Below are 14,773 nucleotides of genomic sequence, written 5' to 3'. Positions count from 1 at the left end.
GTTGTCATTAAGAAAGCAACACACGTGTGTTTACATTTTTCCAAAGATTACAAAAGACGTATAAAGCATATAAAGCAAAAAAGGCAAAGTCTCTGTTGACAGGTCTGCTGTGTGTCCTTCCAGAGCAACTTTTTCTGTCCACGTATATTTGTATTTCTTTTAAGGGATTTTACAAAAACAAGATCACACTCTGCACCCTGCTTTTGCGGGTAACCCAGCACCGTATCACGGACATTTAACACATCAGAGTAGACATGCTACGACCTCATTTCAAAGACTTAGGTCTATTTAGATTCCCCTTTATCCACAAATGTATTTACCTTTCCAGGATTTCTAAAATTAATCACACAGGACCGTTCCCTCAAGAAGTCCCTGCCCGACAGGTACCGTTTGCTGGAGTGTTAGAAGATCTCACCCGCCAGGCACAGGCCTGGGTGCCCTCCCTGGCCCCTCTCAGGGTCCTCTGGGGAACCTCTGGGGGGGGGGGGGCACACTTCCAGAGCCCCAAGCCCCAGCATTCCCAAACAGTCACCATGACATGGCCCACGTCCAGTCTAGGGCTCAGTAAACCATAGATCTGACCCCATTGTCCCATAATGTCCCCTCTGAGCATCTTTCACCTGTTCAAGTAAGCACCACTGAAACACAGGGATCTAGACGATCTGTTAGGTCCGGAACATCTGCACCAAAGCCCAGATCCATCCACACAGCCCAGCAGGCAGAGTACTAGACTGGGAGTCAGGACACCCAAGTTCCGACCTTCCGCTTACTAGCAGAGACAGACGGTCCTCCGTCCCCTCGGTGCACCCAGACAGGGCAGCTAACAACTGGCTCAGAATAAAAATGACCTTGACATTTGAAACGGAAACAGAGAGGAAAGATCAATAGGGATGACAGTGAGCAGGGCCATGACCGCAGGAAAGAGAAAATAGGAAACTGGTTATAGAAGTAAATAAGGCTGGGAAGCCTTAGGGGTCAGAGGGGACCACAGCAGGATGGGAGTGGACAATGCTGAGCTATGGTTGAAAAAAATTCCACTCCCTACTGGGATTCAGTTAGGAAAGCCCCAGACGTCTGCACCTCCTCCCCCTGTCGCTGTCCTCCAGACAGGCCTGGCTTGATGTGATCAGCAAGGGAGACGTGGCCTGGAGGGCCCTGAGCACTGGCTGTCCTTGCTGGGGGCTGCCAGGCACCTGCAGCCACACCTTGGTCATATCCCACTCACGCCCACCCTCACCCCCAGCTGGGGGCTTTGGGCTCTCAGTTCTGCTGCGTGTGGGGGAGGGAGACTGGAGGGAAGGGCAGAGTCAGCCTCTCCTGCCCCCATCCCCTTCCTACTCACAGCCCCTTGCAGGAATGTTCTGGATGCCAGGGCACCTCAGCTTGGGTTAGGGGAAGCCATGGGAGGCCAAGCAAGGGACCCCCCCCCCTCCTCCCCATTCATACCATGGTTGCTGTCACTGGCATGTAATCCTTACCCCAACTGGTGTTTCCCTTAATGGCCACAGCCCCCCTGGGGTTAGTGTGATTTAAATATGCTGTTTCCCTCCAAGTCTGAGCTCTTAAGTGCTAGTCTCTGGAATATAAAGAAATCATTAAGAGCCTATACCAAATGAAATCAGCTGGCCCCTTCCCTGCCCTCCCTTCTGTGCCTGTCTTCTCCCCACCCCACCTTGCAAAGCCACTATAAGCAGGGTAGTTCAAAGCCATTGTCCACAGGCCACGCAGGCGTTAGAGCACAGGGGCCGCTCTCCTCAAATCAATATGGGGTCTCCGTCTGGCTCCCAGCACAGCCAAGGCCTATCCCACATCCCAGCGGCTCTTCTACACTCCAGCCACCCCAACCGCCGCCCCCCCCCCCCCAGCAGCCTGGCTTCCTCCCCTCAGCCTGGAAACCCCACCTCAGTGCTTTGAGGCCCCTCTCAGGCGCCACCCCCAGGAAGCCTTCCCGGACGACCTCAGATGGTTGTGACTTCACCGTCCTTTGAGCACTTTATTTCTCCCTCTCCTGTGACCTCGGTCTGTGGTCATTAATTAGTTGGGCTCATCGTAAACTCACTCTGTTGTCTCCTCAAATCCTAGCCCAGGGCCTTGCCCACGGGAAATGCTCAGCAAACACACATGGGCCACTGAAGACAGGCTGAGAATAAAGCCTGGAACTGCAGCGTGAGGGATCGAAGGTGGGTACAAAGACAACCTGTTGACAATGGGATCCATTACACTCAGGAACAGACAGCTAAGTGGCACAGAGGGGCCTCCACCTCTGAAGATTATCCAATCAGAATCAGCACGTTCCTCCTTTGTCCAAGATTTTGCAAAAGAGGCAAAAGAGGAGGGTGGACAAGGCTTCCCAGAGCGCTTTGCAGCGCCGGTCCAACCCAAGCTGCCCACGTGATGAAGACAGTCACAGCTGCCTAACACTGAGCCCTGGCTCTCTGCTAAGGCAGTGCACTCTCTCTCCTGGAATCCTCACCACCACCTTGACGAGAGCCTCGTCTCATTTCCGCGTTACAGGTGAGGAAACTGAGGCACAGAGAAATTAAGTTAGCTGCCCCAGATCTCACAGCAGGGAAGCGGCTGTCTCGGGGGGGGGGGGGGGGGGGGGGCTCACTTCGGCTGCCTCGAAACAGGCTCATGTCTAAGCAAGTCATATCCCTCCCCACGCGGCTGCACACCGTGTACACAGAAGTACACACAGACACACGTGCACCACACCCTGTCTTGCCCAGAACACTCAGCCAAGTGGAAGCAGGCTTGAACACACACACACACACACACACACACACACACACACACACACCTGTGACACTTCATGAGCCTCAGATTTGTTATTTTGTTTTCTTTTGTTTTAGGGAAAAACAGTCAAGGAGAGAAAGGACTAAAAACAAGCCCTCAAGATTTGCAGGGAACGGAATCTGGCACCTTAGTTTATCATGAAAGCCCCCAAGAGCGGCCAAACTCAGGCCCATAGAGATGCCCAGCCTCAAAGGGCAGGTGGAGGCAGACTCCTGACTGACTCCACCGTTAGATACCAAAATGGAAGTGGAAACAATCCCCAAGGGCGCCGGACACCCGAGTCAGGGTCCCCAGGCCCCTACAGGCAGCAGGAAGTGACGAAGGAAAGGAGCAGGAGCACGTGACAGGCCATTATTGGCTCTTCTGGCCTCAGGCTCAGGGTAGCACTTCCAAGCCCAGCCAGGCCCCACACGCAGACAGCCCCCAACTCAGCTCTAAGTGTTCTCAGAGCTTCAAGTTCTCTTTCAACCCTAAACTGTAAGGCTCGTATTCTAATGGTAACATTTCAGGCCCAAGGATGGGGAGTGGGTGGTCTATTCTTAACTGACCCGTTCGTTCAGGAGCCAGTGAGACTGATCTGAGGAAGCTCTTCTGTGCTTCCAACAAACGCAGCCTTGCCTGGCCACGGCTAGGGAGAGGACAGGGACCAAAAACACAGATGTGTAGCAAACTCCCCCGCCATTCAGCAGACACCCATGGAGGCCCCACTAAATGTCTGATGGGGGACCCAGAGGCAGCCGAGTCAAGGTCCTTGTCCTGTGGAGATCACAGGCTTACGGGAGAGACGGTCACCCAGAGCAGCAGCCCCGGAGAGCTGGAGCGGGGGACAGTGTAAGTTCCCCAGGGGCCAGGTCACCCTGGGCAAGTATTTTGTAAGTCCTGTCTCCCTTGTGGCCTTTTTCAGAGGACCATCAGCAGTGATGTGTGTGACTGTGATAGGAAAATACCCACAAGGGAGTCGGCATACTGTGAATTGGACTCAGAGCAAAACAAAACCCTCAGAAATTATGCACACACACAGATTTACACGTAAATCACACACGTGTGAAGGTTTAACTGGAGGCTGCATTTTTACAGCCTCTGTGGAGTCACCTGTGACAAACCTGTCTCCCTGCAGGGCCCCCACCCCTCACACCACCTTCTCCTTTCAAAGGCCCATCCCCCAGGAGGCCTTGCTCTCTCAGACCTCCTCTCCTTGGAAGCCTTTCCGGATTACCGCCATGTGGTGAAAACAGACCACCCCGCCCCCATTCCTGGGTCTGAAATTCCACCACTAGAATCAGAGCCATAGAATTTCAAAGTTGGAATGGACCTCCAAGCTCCAGTCCAACCCCCACCCCACAGAGGAATCCTGTCCGCAGACACCCTGACAGATGGCCACAGTCCGGTCGTCTTCTCCAGTGCTGGGGTTGGGGGGGTGGGGGTGGGCAGTCCTTGCACTGTGCACCCGGCACTCAGGGAATCTAGAAGGAATTAGGAATTCACCTTCCTAAGGCCGACCTCTCATTGCAGACCCCACGCCAGGGATGGAAAACGAGGAGAGCCTCGGTCAGCCTGAGCTTTGAGGAGTAGCTGAAGACAAGCACCAAGCAAGCAGCTGGACAAGAGTGCAGAGAGGGAGCCAGGGCCCAAAGAAGTGGGGCCCGGGAAGGGAGGCAGTCGGGCAGGTGCCAGACTCGCCGCACAAGTTTGTGGGCCCCTGCCTGGGTGCAGCGCATGCACTCACATGCGCACACACACACACACACACACACACACACGCAGACTCACACTTTCACACAGTTGCCTGTCAAACAGCTCAACCGGGGGCTCAACGGGACCCGGAGGCAGAGCAGGACCACCTTACCCCAGAAACCTAGCAGGGACTCCCTCCTGACAACCCAAGTCTCCAAACCCCGGGGGTTTACTCAACCACCAGAAGATAGCCCCTGCCAGCAGAGAAGACAGCCCAAAGAGGGTCCCTCCGCCTGACAGCTGGGCTCCCCAAATCCCACAGGCCAGTCCTAACACTCCAGCAACGCCTAAGGAGAAAAGCTTCCCTGGCTGCAGCTGTCACATCTGCCTGGAAGGGAGGAGGCACAGCAGAGCAGCACCTGATCCCAGGATCCCTTCGCAGCCCGCCCGCCCAGGAGGCCGGAGGCCGGTTCAGCCGCTGGCAAGCCCAGGGTGAAACATGAAGACTGAACAGTCCCGCGGGGATGCTGATGGCAGTCTCTGGGCAAGGCTGCGAGGGGGGCAAGCTGGGTCACAGGGCAGAGGGCGCTTCTCGCCCAGGCTCCTGTCCCTGCTGGTTTGGGAGGGGGCGCGTGGCGTGGCTCTGGGGCCCGGCCCTTCCTCCCCCCGCCCTCAGGCCGGGGCTGCCCAGCTGGGTGCTGGACGCCATCTTGGGTCAAGGTGCAGCCACAGGGGGCTCCCCTCATGAGCCGGGGGTGGGGGGGTGGGGGAAGAAAGCCAATGAGACTGAGCGAGCCCCCCCGGCCCCCTTCCAGGGCAGCAACACCTACTCAACTGGCTTTGCAGTAGAGAGAGGTGGAAGGACGTTGGGGATGGAGAGAAAAGTGGGAAATCACAGAGGGGGGAGTGAGGGAAGTGGGTGCCCCCAAGAAGGGAGGTTCCAGGAAAGCGAAATGCAGTTTGGCAGCCCGAGGGCCGCGGGCCCCAGCGATGGGGGGCTGGGGGAGGCCGGGGGCGGGCCCTGGACCCACGCCAGCTCGGTCCGCGCCGAGGGGGAGGGAGGGCAGGGCGGCCTGGGGGAGGGGAGCCGGGGTGAGGGCGGGACACGGACCGCGGCCGCCTGCGGCTCCGAAGCTCGGGGTCTCCCGGGGCGCGGGGCCGAAGACCCCGCTCGGCAGCCTCTGCGAGGCCTCGTCCTTCACTGTGCAGATGCGAAGCTTTCAAGGACACGTCTGCACCGGCCCAGCGGGGGTGCGTGTGCGTGAGTGTGCCCGCGTGCGTGTGAGTGTGTGCGACTGGGGGTGCTGCTGCAGGGGGCGACCCTGGGCGCCCCCACCCGCGCCGCTCCCGGCCCCGGCCCGCAGCTCCCATCCCCGCGTTTTCCGGCCCCAGCGGCCCGGGCCCGGGATCTTCGCCCGCCCCCGCCCCGCCCCCACACTGCGGCGCCGCCGCCGCCACCACCGCCGCCGCCGCCGCCGCCGCCGCCGCCGCCGCCGCCCCGGCTCCCACGGCCCGCGGCGGGGGCAGGGAGGAGCCAGGCACGACGTCCCCCCCGCGCGCCGCCTGGCCCTCCGCGGGGAGGTGTGCCCCCCGAGTGGCACTCTCCCCACCCCCGCCGCCCCTCCCAGATCCGCTGGCACCCCGCACCCCCAGCCACAGGTGGCCGGAGGAGGATCGCAGCGCAGCGCTCCTCGGCCCGGCCCCCGGATCACCCCTCGGCCCGCCCCCGGGGGCCTCCCGGGTCCCCCGCCCCGCCGGGCCGAGGAGGGCCGGGAGCCGGGGGGAGGGGCGGGGGGCCGGGTCGTGCCAGGCTGCCATTTTCTGCCGCCGCCGCGGAGCCTGCGCGGGGCCCGGCCCCCGCCCCCTCCCCCGCTCCCTGCGGGCCGCGGCGGGAGCCGATCATTCCGGGTCGGGGTCCGCGCCCTCCAGCGCCCCGGCCGCAGGCCCCAGGCGGGGCCCCGGGGCGGGGGCAGGGCCCGGAAGGCGGGGGCGGCCAGGCCGGGGCCCCTGCGGCAGCGCCGAACCGGGCACCGCGGCTGAGGCCGGCGGTGGAGGGGGCCCCCCGCGGCATTGTATAGACTTGAACTTGAGCCCGGAGCCGGGCGGGGGCGGGGAGGGGGCTCCGCGCCGGGAGCGGGCGGGACGGGAGGGGGCGCCTGCCGAGCCCGCGGGGACATAAACAAACCCTCAAATCCCCCGCGCCGCCCTGGCCAGCCCGGCCCGCCGTCCCCTCCCGCAGCCCTGGCCCCGCGAGCGCCCGGCGCCGAGTTGCAGGGGTCCGGGAGCGTGCCCCAAGCCGGGCACTGCCCGCCGCCGTGCCCCCCGCCCGGCCTCCCCTCCTCTCCGCCCGCCTCCGGGCCGGCCTCCCGGGCCGCCAGCAGCGGCGCTCATTACCGTGTGGCCGGTGGGGTCGGGCCGGCCCGGCTGCGCGCCCTGGTGCCGCGGCGCCGCGTCCCGGCTCGTCCTCTGCTCTCGCCGCCGCCGCCGCCGCCCGCGCGCCCTCCCTCCCTCCCGGCCCGCCTGCCTCGCTCGCTCCCTCCCTCCGCTCTCGCTGTCGCGCTCCCTCTCTCCGCCTCCTCTGCCGGGTCCCCCCCCTCCCACCCCTTCTCTCCGCCTTCCTCCTTCCCTCCCTCCGGCCGCCCGCGGGCCCAGGCCTCCGCCCGCTGCTCGCCCCCCGCGGCCGCGCTGGCCCCGGCCCCGGCGCTGCGGAGCCGGCCCGGGAGGCAGCGCCGACTGGGGGGCCCCGGGGCGCCGCGGCGGTAGCGGCCTGGGCGCGCGGCCGGTCCTAGCGCCCTCGGCCCGACTTCCCGGCCTCTGCGGCCCCGCCGGGAGTCCCCGCACGCTGCGAGACGGAGGGCCAGACCCCGCAGCGCCCCGACCCTGCGCTGGGCCTGGGCACCTAGCTTCCGCCGCTCTCCGGGCCACTCCGCCGGGGGCCTTGCTGCAGCCCTCCCCCCGCGGGGTGCCCCGCTACCTGGCGCTGCCTCTGCGCTGGGTCCCCGCATCCAGCACTGGCCGCAGGGACAGCGGCCCCTCCTCTCCCTGGGCCGGTGTCAGTGCCTCCCCCCCAGCAGCCCGTGGAGCCCCCGGCGGCCTTCACCCTGCAGTTCTCCCGACCTCCACCAGAGCCCACTGCACTCTGCCTGCCTCAGCACTGGGGCTGGGGACAGCAGCGCCGGCCCATCCGCACAGCAATCCCCACCCGACCCGCCACCCCCGCCAGGTGCCGCCGCCGAGTGGAGGCCAGCCCACTCAACAGGGCCAAGGTCGGGGCGCCAGGTCCATCCAGGCCGTCCTAGAGGCTCGGGCACCTCTATAGGATGAGTCCCCTTAAAGGGAGTGAGCTCCCCGTACCTTGACGCGTCCAAGTAGAGTTGAGTGCCCTCAATTGGACAGTGGAAGACTGAAAGACTTCGTGGGGTGGGAGGTTGAACTAAATGACATTGAAGATCCCTTCCAGCTCTAAGATTCTGTGCACACCTACACTCCACCCTCACGCTTACTCACCCCTTCCCTGCGGGGGTTGTTCTCATTTCCCAGAGAGTTCTCCCGCTCCTGGTTTCTGACTTGGGGCATCTCTGTCTACTTCCATCAGCACAGCCACCCTCTGTTCATCGCTACCTCTAAGGCTTGGTGCCGGGCCCCCAGTCCCCCCAGACTGGCTCTCCACTTCTGCCTGTACCTCCATCAGCCCCTTCCACTGTGCACCCCCATTTCACCTAGCACTTCAGCTACATGGCAGTGCCCTGAGTTCCCTCACCCGGGACATGGAGTGCTCCCTTCCCGAGGCACCCACCCTCCCACTTGTGGGTGGGGGCTACTGAAAATGGGCACTCAGGCCCTCGCTGCTGAAACCAGTCCTACTTTTCCCTTCTCCCCCACCAGCTTCACCCCGTGGAGGGCACAGGAACAGATAGTTACCTAACTCTTTGAGACACAGAGCTGAACTTTCATCCAAGAGGTTTTCCTTCTGGAAGCTCTGTAATGCTTCCAGATCCTGTACACTTCCCCCACTCCCCAGCCTCAAGGTCAGAGGCCACTCTCCACACAGTTGTCTTGGCCTCACTCAAGTGTCCCCCCGCCCCCATGCCACTGATGGCAGGCCCTGTATGCATGGACTCCAGCTGGCCAGTTCTAGAAACTTGTACTGTTTCCTCCATGAGGATAGGAACCACATATGTAGCCCAGCACTTGGCACCCAGTAGGTTCTCAATAAACATCGGTTGAATGAAGGTGCACATTGCAAGCTCCTTGCCACTTTGCTTTCCACGTCAAGGCGGGCATCCACAAATAGTCTAAAGCTTGGCGAAGGGGAAAACCATGTTTAGAAAGATGGCACCATACCTCTCCCCTCCTCAAAGGCTTACGGAATAGTGCCCCCATATAGCGACTGTTTACCGAGCATGTCCTGTACACCAGGCACCAGACTTGGCACATTTCCCTTAGCCCTTGCCAACTCTGTGTGGTAGTTTCTATTATCCTCACTCTACGAATGAAGAAACTGAGGCTTAGTCAAAGCCATGCAGTCGGGAAGCCGCAGAATCAGGATTCAAAGCCTGGTTCATCTGACTCTGAGATCACCACACCATACTTTTAACACATTATAGTTACTCTTCACAAGCTGAAATGCTCAGGATCAAGAAGGGCAAATACAAGTTTCTGCTGATTAGTACTATTTATGATGGAATCCATAATGATGGAGCCCATGATGTGCGTGACCTTGGATATCTGTGGTGCTGGGGTCAAGAGGCCCAAGCTGACTATGTTAGAAGGGGTTTGTGTCCAGTGAGAAGCAACCATGTGGCTACAGGGTTGGTTCCAGAGTGTGGCCCTGATGTCTTTGGCATGAGAAGGACCCTCCAGGTGGTCCCAAGAAGAGGCATATCAGTTGTGGCAAACCCTACTGGTCCACACCCCATGTAACACTGGGTCTGGCTCAGATCGAGTTAGCCTTTGGGCCCCTATACCCCCTCACTTCTGTCTGTTCCACTGTGGCCTGCAGAACCCTGGTTGATCCTAGATTATCCGGGGCGAGGGGCAGTGTGGGTCAGGATATGCTAGGTTATCCTGCGATAACAAACAACCCCAAGTTTTGGTGATTTAAAATCACAAAAGTTCTATGGAAAACAGCGTGATGGTTCCTCACACGAATTAAACCTAGAATTACCATATGACCCAGCAATTCCCCTTCTGTGAAAGAGACTCTTCTAGACATTTGTACACCAGCGTTCATAGCAGCCTTGTTTACAATAGCCCAAAGGTGAAGATGTTCACGAATAGATAAGTAAATGTACCACCTACATACAGTGGAATATTATGCAGCCTTAAGAAGGAAGGAAATTCTGACACCTGTTCAACACGGATAAGCCACGAAGACATTATGCTAAGTGAAATAAGCCAGACACCAAAGGACAAAAATTGTGCGATTCTACTTACGTGAGGTACATAGAGTGGTCAAAGTCACAGAGACAAAGCAGAATGGTAGTTGCCAGGAAGTTGGGGCTGCGGGGCGGGGTGGCTGGGTGAGGAGGAGTGGGGAGTTAGTGTTCGTGGGTCCAGAGCTTCAGTTTGGGAAGATGGGGAGAGTCCTGGAGATGGAGGGGGGTGATGGTGGCACAATATGCGAATGTACTTAATGCCTCTGAACTGTGCACTTAAAGATCGTTCAAATGGCAATTTTATGTTATACATATTTTACCACAATACAAAAGTTGAGCATGGTACAACTATAAATTAAATCTATTAGATATATTACTTAAAAAAAAAATCACGTAAGTTTCTTTTCTCGTTCCTGTTACGTGTCTGTGGCAAGTCTGCAGAAGGGTAGAGTCCGTGGAATATTCTGGGACCCTGGCTGACGGAAGAGTCACCATCTCAAGGAGAGCACTGGAGAGTATCACACTGACAAGAGCCATTTGTCACTCATTGGCTGGAAGCAGTCATACGGCTCCATTCAGCTCTCAGGATCCAGGAAGTAATCACTACCACAGACCTTAAAGCAGCGAGAATCAGACGTATTTAGCAACCAGCACCAATGACTACCGCAGGGGCCCTTCCAACTCCTTCACTGACAACATGTTCCTCTAACATCTTCCACCCAGGGATTCTAGAGGGTGAGACTCGGTTCCCACACGTCTGACTCAGATGAGAGTCTACCCTGGGCCCCGCACCCCGGTAGACCTTATGTCCTCCACGTCAGTTGGCTTCCGAAACCATTCCACCTGCCTTTGCAGCACCTCATCCTAACGTCCAGACCCGGCTCACCTTCCATCCCGCTCGGTGGTTTCAACCCCACAGTGACTCATCACTCAGGCCATCTTAATACTCACCGCTCGTCACACCCACCAGGAGAGCTGCATCATGGACCGCTATCCACGTAGGTTCTTCATCTATAGCAAATGGTGACACTTCCACCTACCTTCCATGTGGGTTGTTATATTAGTCAAGACTCTCAAGTCACACGGGACAGAATCCCAGCCTAAACTGGTTTAAACAAACAAAGGGATTCAGTAGTTTAGAGTTTAGACAGTTGGGAAACCCAGGGTTGGAGATTCAGGACTAGGTGAATCCAGGGTCTCGAATGTTAACTCCAGGCCTCACTGTCTCCATCACTCTTGTCTGCTCCCCCACTGCCTTGGCACTTTCTCTCCTCCTCGAAACAGACCCCAAGATGGCAGCCAACAGCCTCAGGTATACATCCTCCCAGCTTAGAATCCCAGGGGAAGAACATCGTTTTCCCTTAGGAAGCCCCCGCATGCTTCCAGGACATAAAGCTCCCCGTCCTTTAGGAACGACCCCTCCCCCACCTCGAGCCTCAAGGTCTGAGACACATAATTGTCCCATTTTGGTTTTCATCGCCACCCTCACTAAAGGTGCCGTGCCTAGCAGACAAGTTCCAAGGGTTACTCCGGTTGTTCCGGCTTTGGTCACAAGCCCACCCCGAACCCGGCTCTACAGCCAGTAGGATAGCATGAATCACATGCCCACCCCCCTAGGTGAGGACAGGCGGTGGCTGGGGCCGAGGGATCCAGCCAGCACCCCGTGGAGTAGGAGCAGAGCTGTTCCCCCAAGGAAGGGGGCTGGACAAACACGTTACGCATCCTTCTTTCCCCGTGTGAGCACTTCCCAAATGCTCTGCCTACCTGATTGAGGCGGTGGTTGTACAACATCGCATGTTGTATATACATATATACATGATACAACATCAACGTGCCACTGAATTGTGCATTTTTCAATGATTGATGGTATGTGAATCTCACCTCAATAAAAAAGACATTTTTAAAATGTTCCTCCTCAAATGAAGAACCCACGCCATCTACAACTAAAAATGCACTTGATCTCCTTCCCAAAAGAAGATAGTCCAAGTCATGACCAGCTCTAAAATCGGGATCTCTGAGTAATGTGCATTTCTCTCAATGAGGTTTGGATGTGGCTCCTTTTCTATAACGGTGGCTAAATTACAAATTTAACCACCCAAAACACCGAAATTATGATGGCGGACAGAAAACAGATTATCCCCAGTAAGGACTGACTTTGCAAGAGGAGAAGGGAAAGAGCCTTCAGGGGTTGCCAGACCGCGGCCTCCACCACACCCACTTCTCCACAGTGGATCCAGGTGCGGGTCCTGGGAGAATCTCATGGAGGTTCATGGTCCTCCATGGCTGGGCCGGAGGGCCTACAGGGAGGAAGTCTCTTTGGGGGAGGGCCAGCTTTCCTCTTGGCGCGATCATGGCTTCCTGGGGATTCCTTTAGACCTTGAGCAATCCCTGGCTCTGGGAATTTGAGATCACTTCCGTAAGGCCTCAGCCAGTGGCCAGTCAGCTCATTTTCTGGGCATTCCATGGACCAGCCACTAGCCACCCCCTCCCAAAGACCCAAAGCACTGGGTGGACCACTTTGCCAGCCCCCCACAGGAGTCGTAAGCACAAATACAAAGAGCGGCTAGGAAAATGCTTTGTAACCCTTAAAATGTCATCCTTCTCACTCACAGAGAAAATCAGAAAGACACAAATTCATTCGGTGTGGTTTTGTGTGTGCCAATACACGGTCCTTTTATTCAGGTCTTCTACCCTCTTACTGGATTTCCCACAGCAACTGTCATAAACCTCCCCCGTTTCGAGATGCTGGCTCAGCCCCTTCCCCCAGGAGACTCCTCAGCCTCTACCTCTCACCCCAGCATGAGCCTCACGCTGTGTGTTGACAGATCTGGAAATAAATATGGATGTAAAATGTATGCATATATACATACATATATATATATACACATGTGTGTATGTGTATCTACCTATATTTTCCATTTTTCTGTTCACTGAGAGCACCTACAAGTACTAAAACCTCCATAGCAATGAGCACACCTCATGCCCAGATCTTAGTTTCTAAATACCATTCTTTACTAAAAGGAACTGAATTTTTTTGGAGAAATGGCAGATTCCCGAGATGGGTCAAGCAAGGAGCGAGATGAGGCCAGAACACGTCACACTTAAAAGTAAGGAAGCGCAAAAAAATTAAAAAAAAAAAAAAAAAAAAGTAAGGGAGTGCTCACAGAATCATGGGATCCAGGGGAGGGACTCCCGCTGGCAAGATGTGGGAAAATTTGAGCATCAGAATCAATGATAGCAACACTGAATAAAATAGGAATCTATCAGTCCACACTGCTAGAAATAAATGAATACACCGCAAGTTTAATGAGGAAGGGGATATTTACATAGTCTCAAAGTACTTCCCAACAAAATACTGCCTAATTACAAAGGGAAAAAGAGTGACTTTACAATGGAAAAACCTGAAACGCATCCCTTGAATCAAGTGATTAAAGTTAACATCATCAGTAATGAGCCAAGCTGAAATGGTATCCCACCTAACAGGATGCAGTGAGAACAACAGGGCACAATTTCTCTTGATATTCCAACCCAAGATGCATCACCTGAATCTAATCTTGAGGAAACATCAGACAAACCTTATCTTAATCCATTGGGCTGTGGTGACGAAGTACCATGGGTTGGGTGGCCGATAAACAGCAAACATTCACTTCTTACAGCTCTGGGGTCTGAAAAATCCAAGATTGTCACACCAGCAGATTCAATGTTTGGTGAGGGCTTCCTGGTGCTTAAACAGCCATCTTTTCTCTGGGTCCTCACATGGTGGAAGGGACAAGCTAGCGCTCTGGGGGCTCTTTTAAATGGGTACTAATCCCAGTCATGAGGGCACCGCCTCCTAATTCCATCACCTTGGGGGGTAGGTTTCAACGTATGGCTTTTGAGAGGACACAGCCATCAGACCCTAGCAAATCCAAAACAAGGGATATTCTACAAAATAACTGACTTGTGTTTTTCCAGAATATCGAGGTCACAAAAGTCAATGAAAGATTGAGTTTTTCCAGATCAAAGGAAACTAAAGACATAACAAGTGTATGTGTGCATTTCGGATGGAATCTTTTTGCTATAAAGGACATTATTGGAACAATAAGAGAAAGTTGAATGGGGTCTGAGGATAGCTGGTAGTAATGGGTCAATGTTACGTCCCTGATTTTGATGTTTATGCTGTAGTTAATTGTGAAAGAGAATGCCCGTATTTGAAAGAAATATATACTACAGTTTTTTGGAGGCTATTGGGCAATGTGTTGACACATTCATGAAAAGTTTAGAAAAAATTAAGTTTTTTTACTGTGTTTGCATCTTTTCTGTAAGTTTAAGATGTTCTTCTTACTTATTTTTAATGCATTTTTAGAAAAGATTTTATTTTTAAATCTTTCCACCCAATGTGGGGCTCAAACTTACAACCCAGAGATCAAGAGTCGCATGCTCTACCGTCTGAGCCAGGCAGGAGCCCCAGTTTGATTGTATTTAAACAAAAAGTTAAAAAAAAATCACCCCCAGGGGTTGTAGCATTTTGCCTTCCCGCCATGACCATGTATGAGAAAGCATGTTGCCAGTTGAGAATGCCGTCCCCCTGGTGGGTGAGCAGTGGTCTCACCACACATTGTGCCTTTTATGTCTCTCATTTTGAGGAGGTCGATCGTCTTTTCATATGTTTAAGGGCCCTTTGTATTTAAGAACTATCAGTTTATTTTTGACCATTTTTCTTTCAGGCTGTGTGTCTCTTTCTTCGTGTGTGTGTGTGTGTGTGTGTGTGTGTGTGTGTTACCTCTCCATAAATCAGAGGTCATCCCTTTGAGACACAAGCCAAGCTGAAGGCCAGTTGGGATTAGGTAGGTGAGGGCATCAGGGACGAGAGGGCAGTATCTGGGGAGGTATGTGGAGGGTAAGAACATGATGACTGGGGCCACTCCCCCTCAATCCCTCTCCCT

The 14,773-nt window shown here is 55.8% G+C and overlaps 1 protein-coding gene across 1 annotated transcript in view; it reads right to left on the bottom strand.

Annotated features, from left to right (window-relative positions):
• DNMT3A (DNA methyltransferase 3 alpha) overlaps positions 1 to 6,934 on the bottom strand; it is a 98,509-nt gene extending 91,575 nt beyond the window's left edge. Inside the window, exon 1 of the mRNA XM_042933514.1 lies at positions 6,865 to 6,934. The gene's annotated coding sequence lies outside the window, so the exon portion shown is untranslated. The remainder of the gene's footprint in view (positions 1 to 6,864) is intronic.
• Between the last annotated feature and the right edge of the window lie 7,839 nt (positions 6,935 to 14,773).

The sequence above is a fragment of the Panthera leo genome, chromosome A3, assembly GCF_018350215.1.
Source record: "Panthera leo isolate Ple1 chromosome A3, P.leo_Ple1_pat1.1, whole genome shotgun sequence".
NCBI classification, from domain to species: Eukaryota; Metazoa; Chordata; class Mammalia; order Carnivora; family Felidae; genus Panthera; species Panthera leo.
This window is presented reverse-complemented; position numbering and strand designations above follow the sequence as displayed.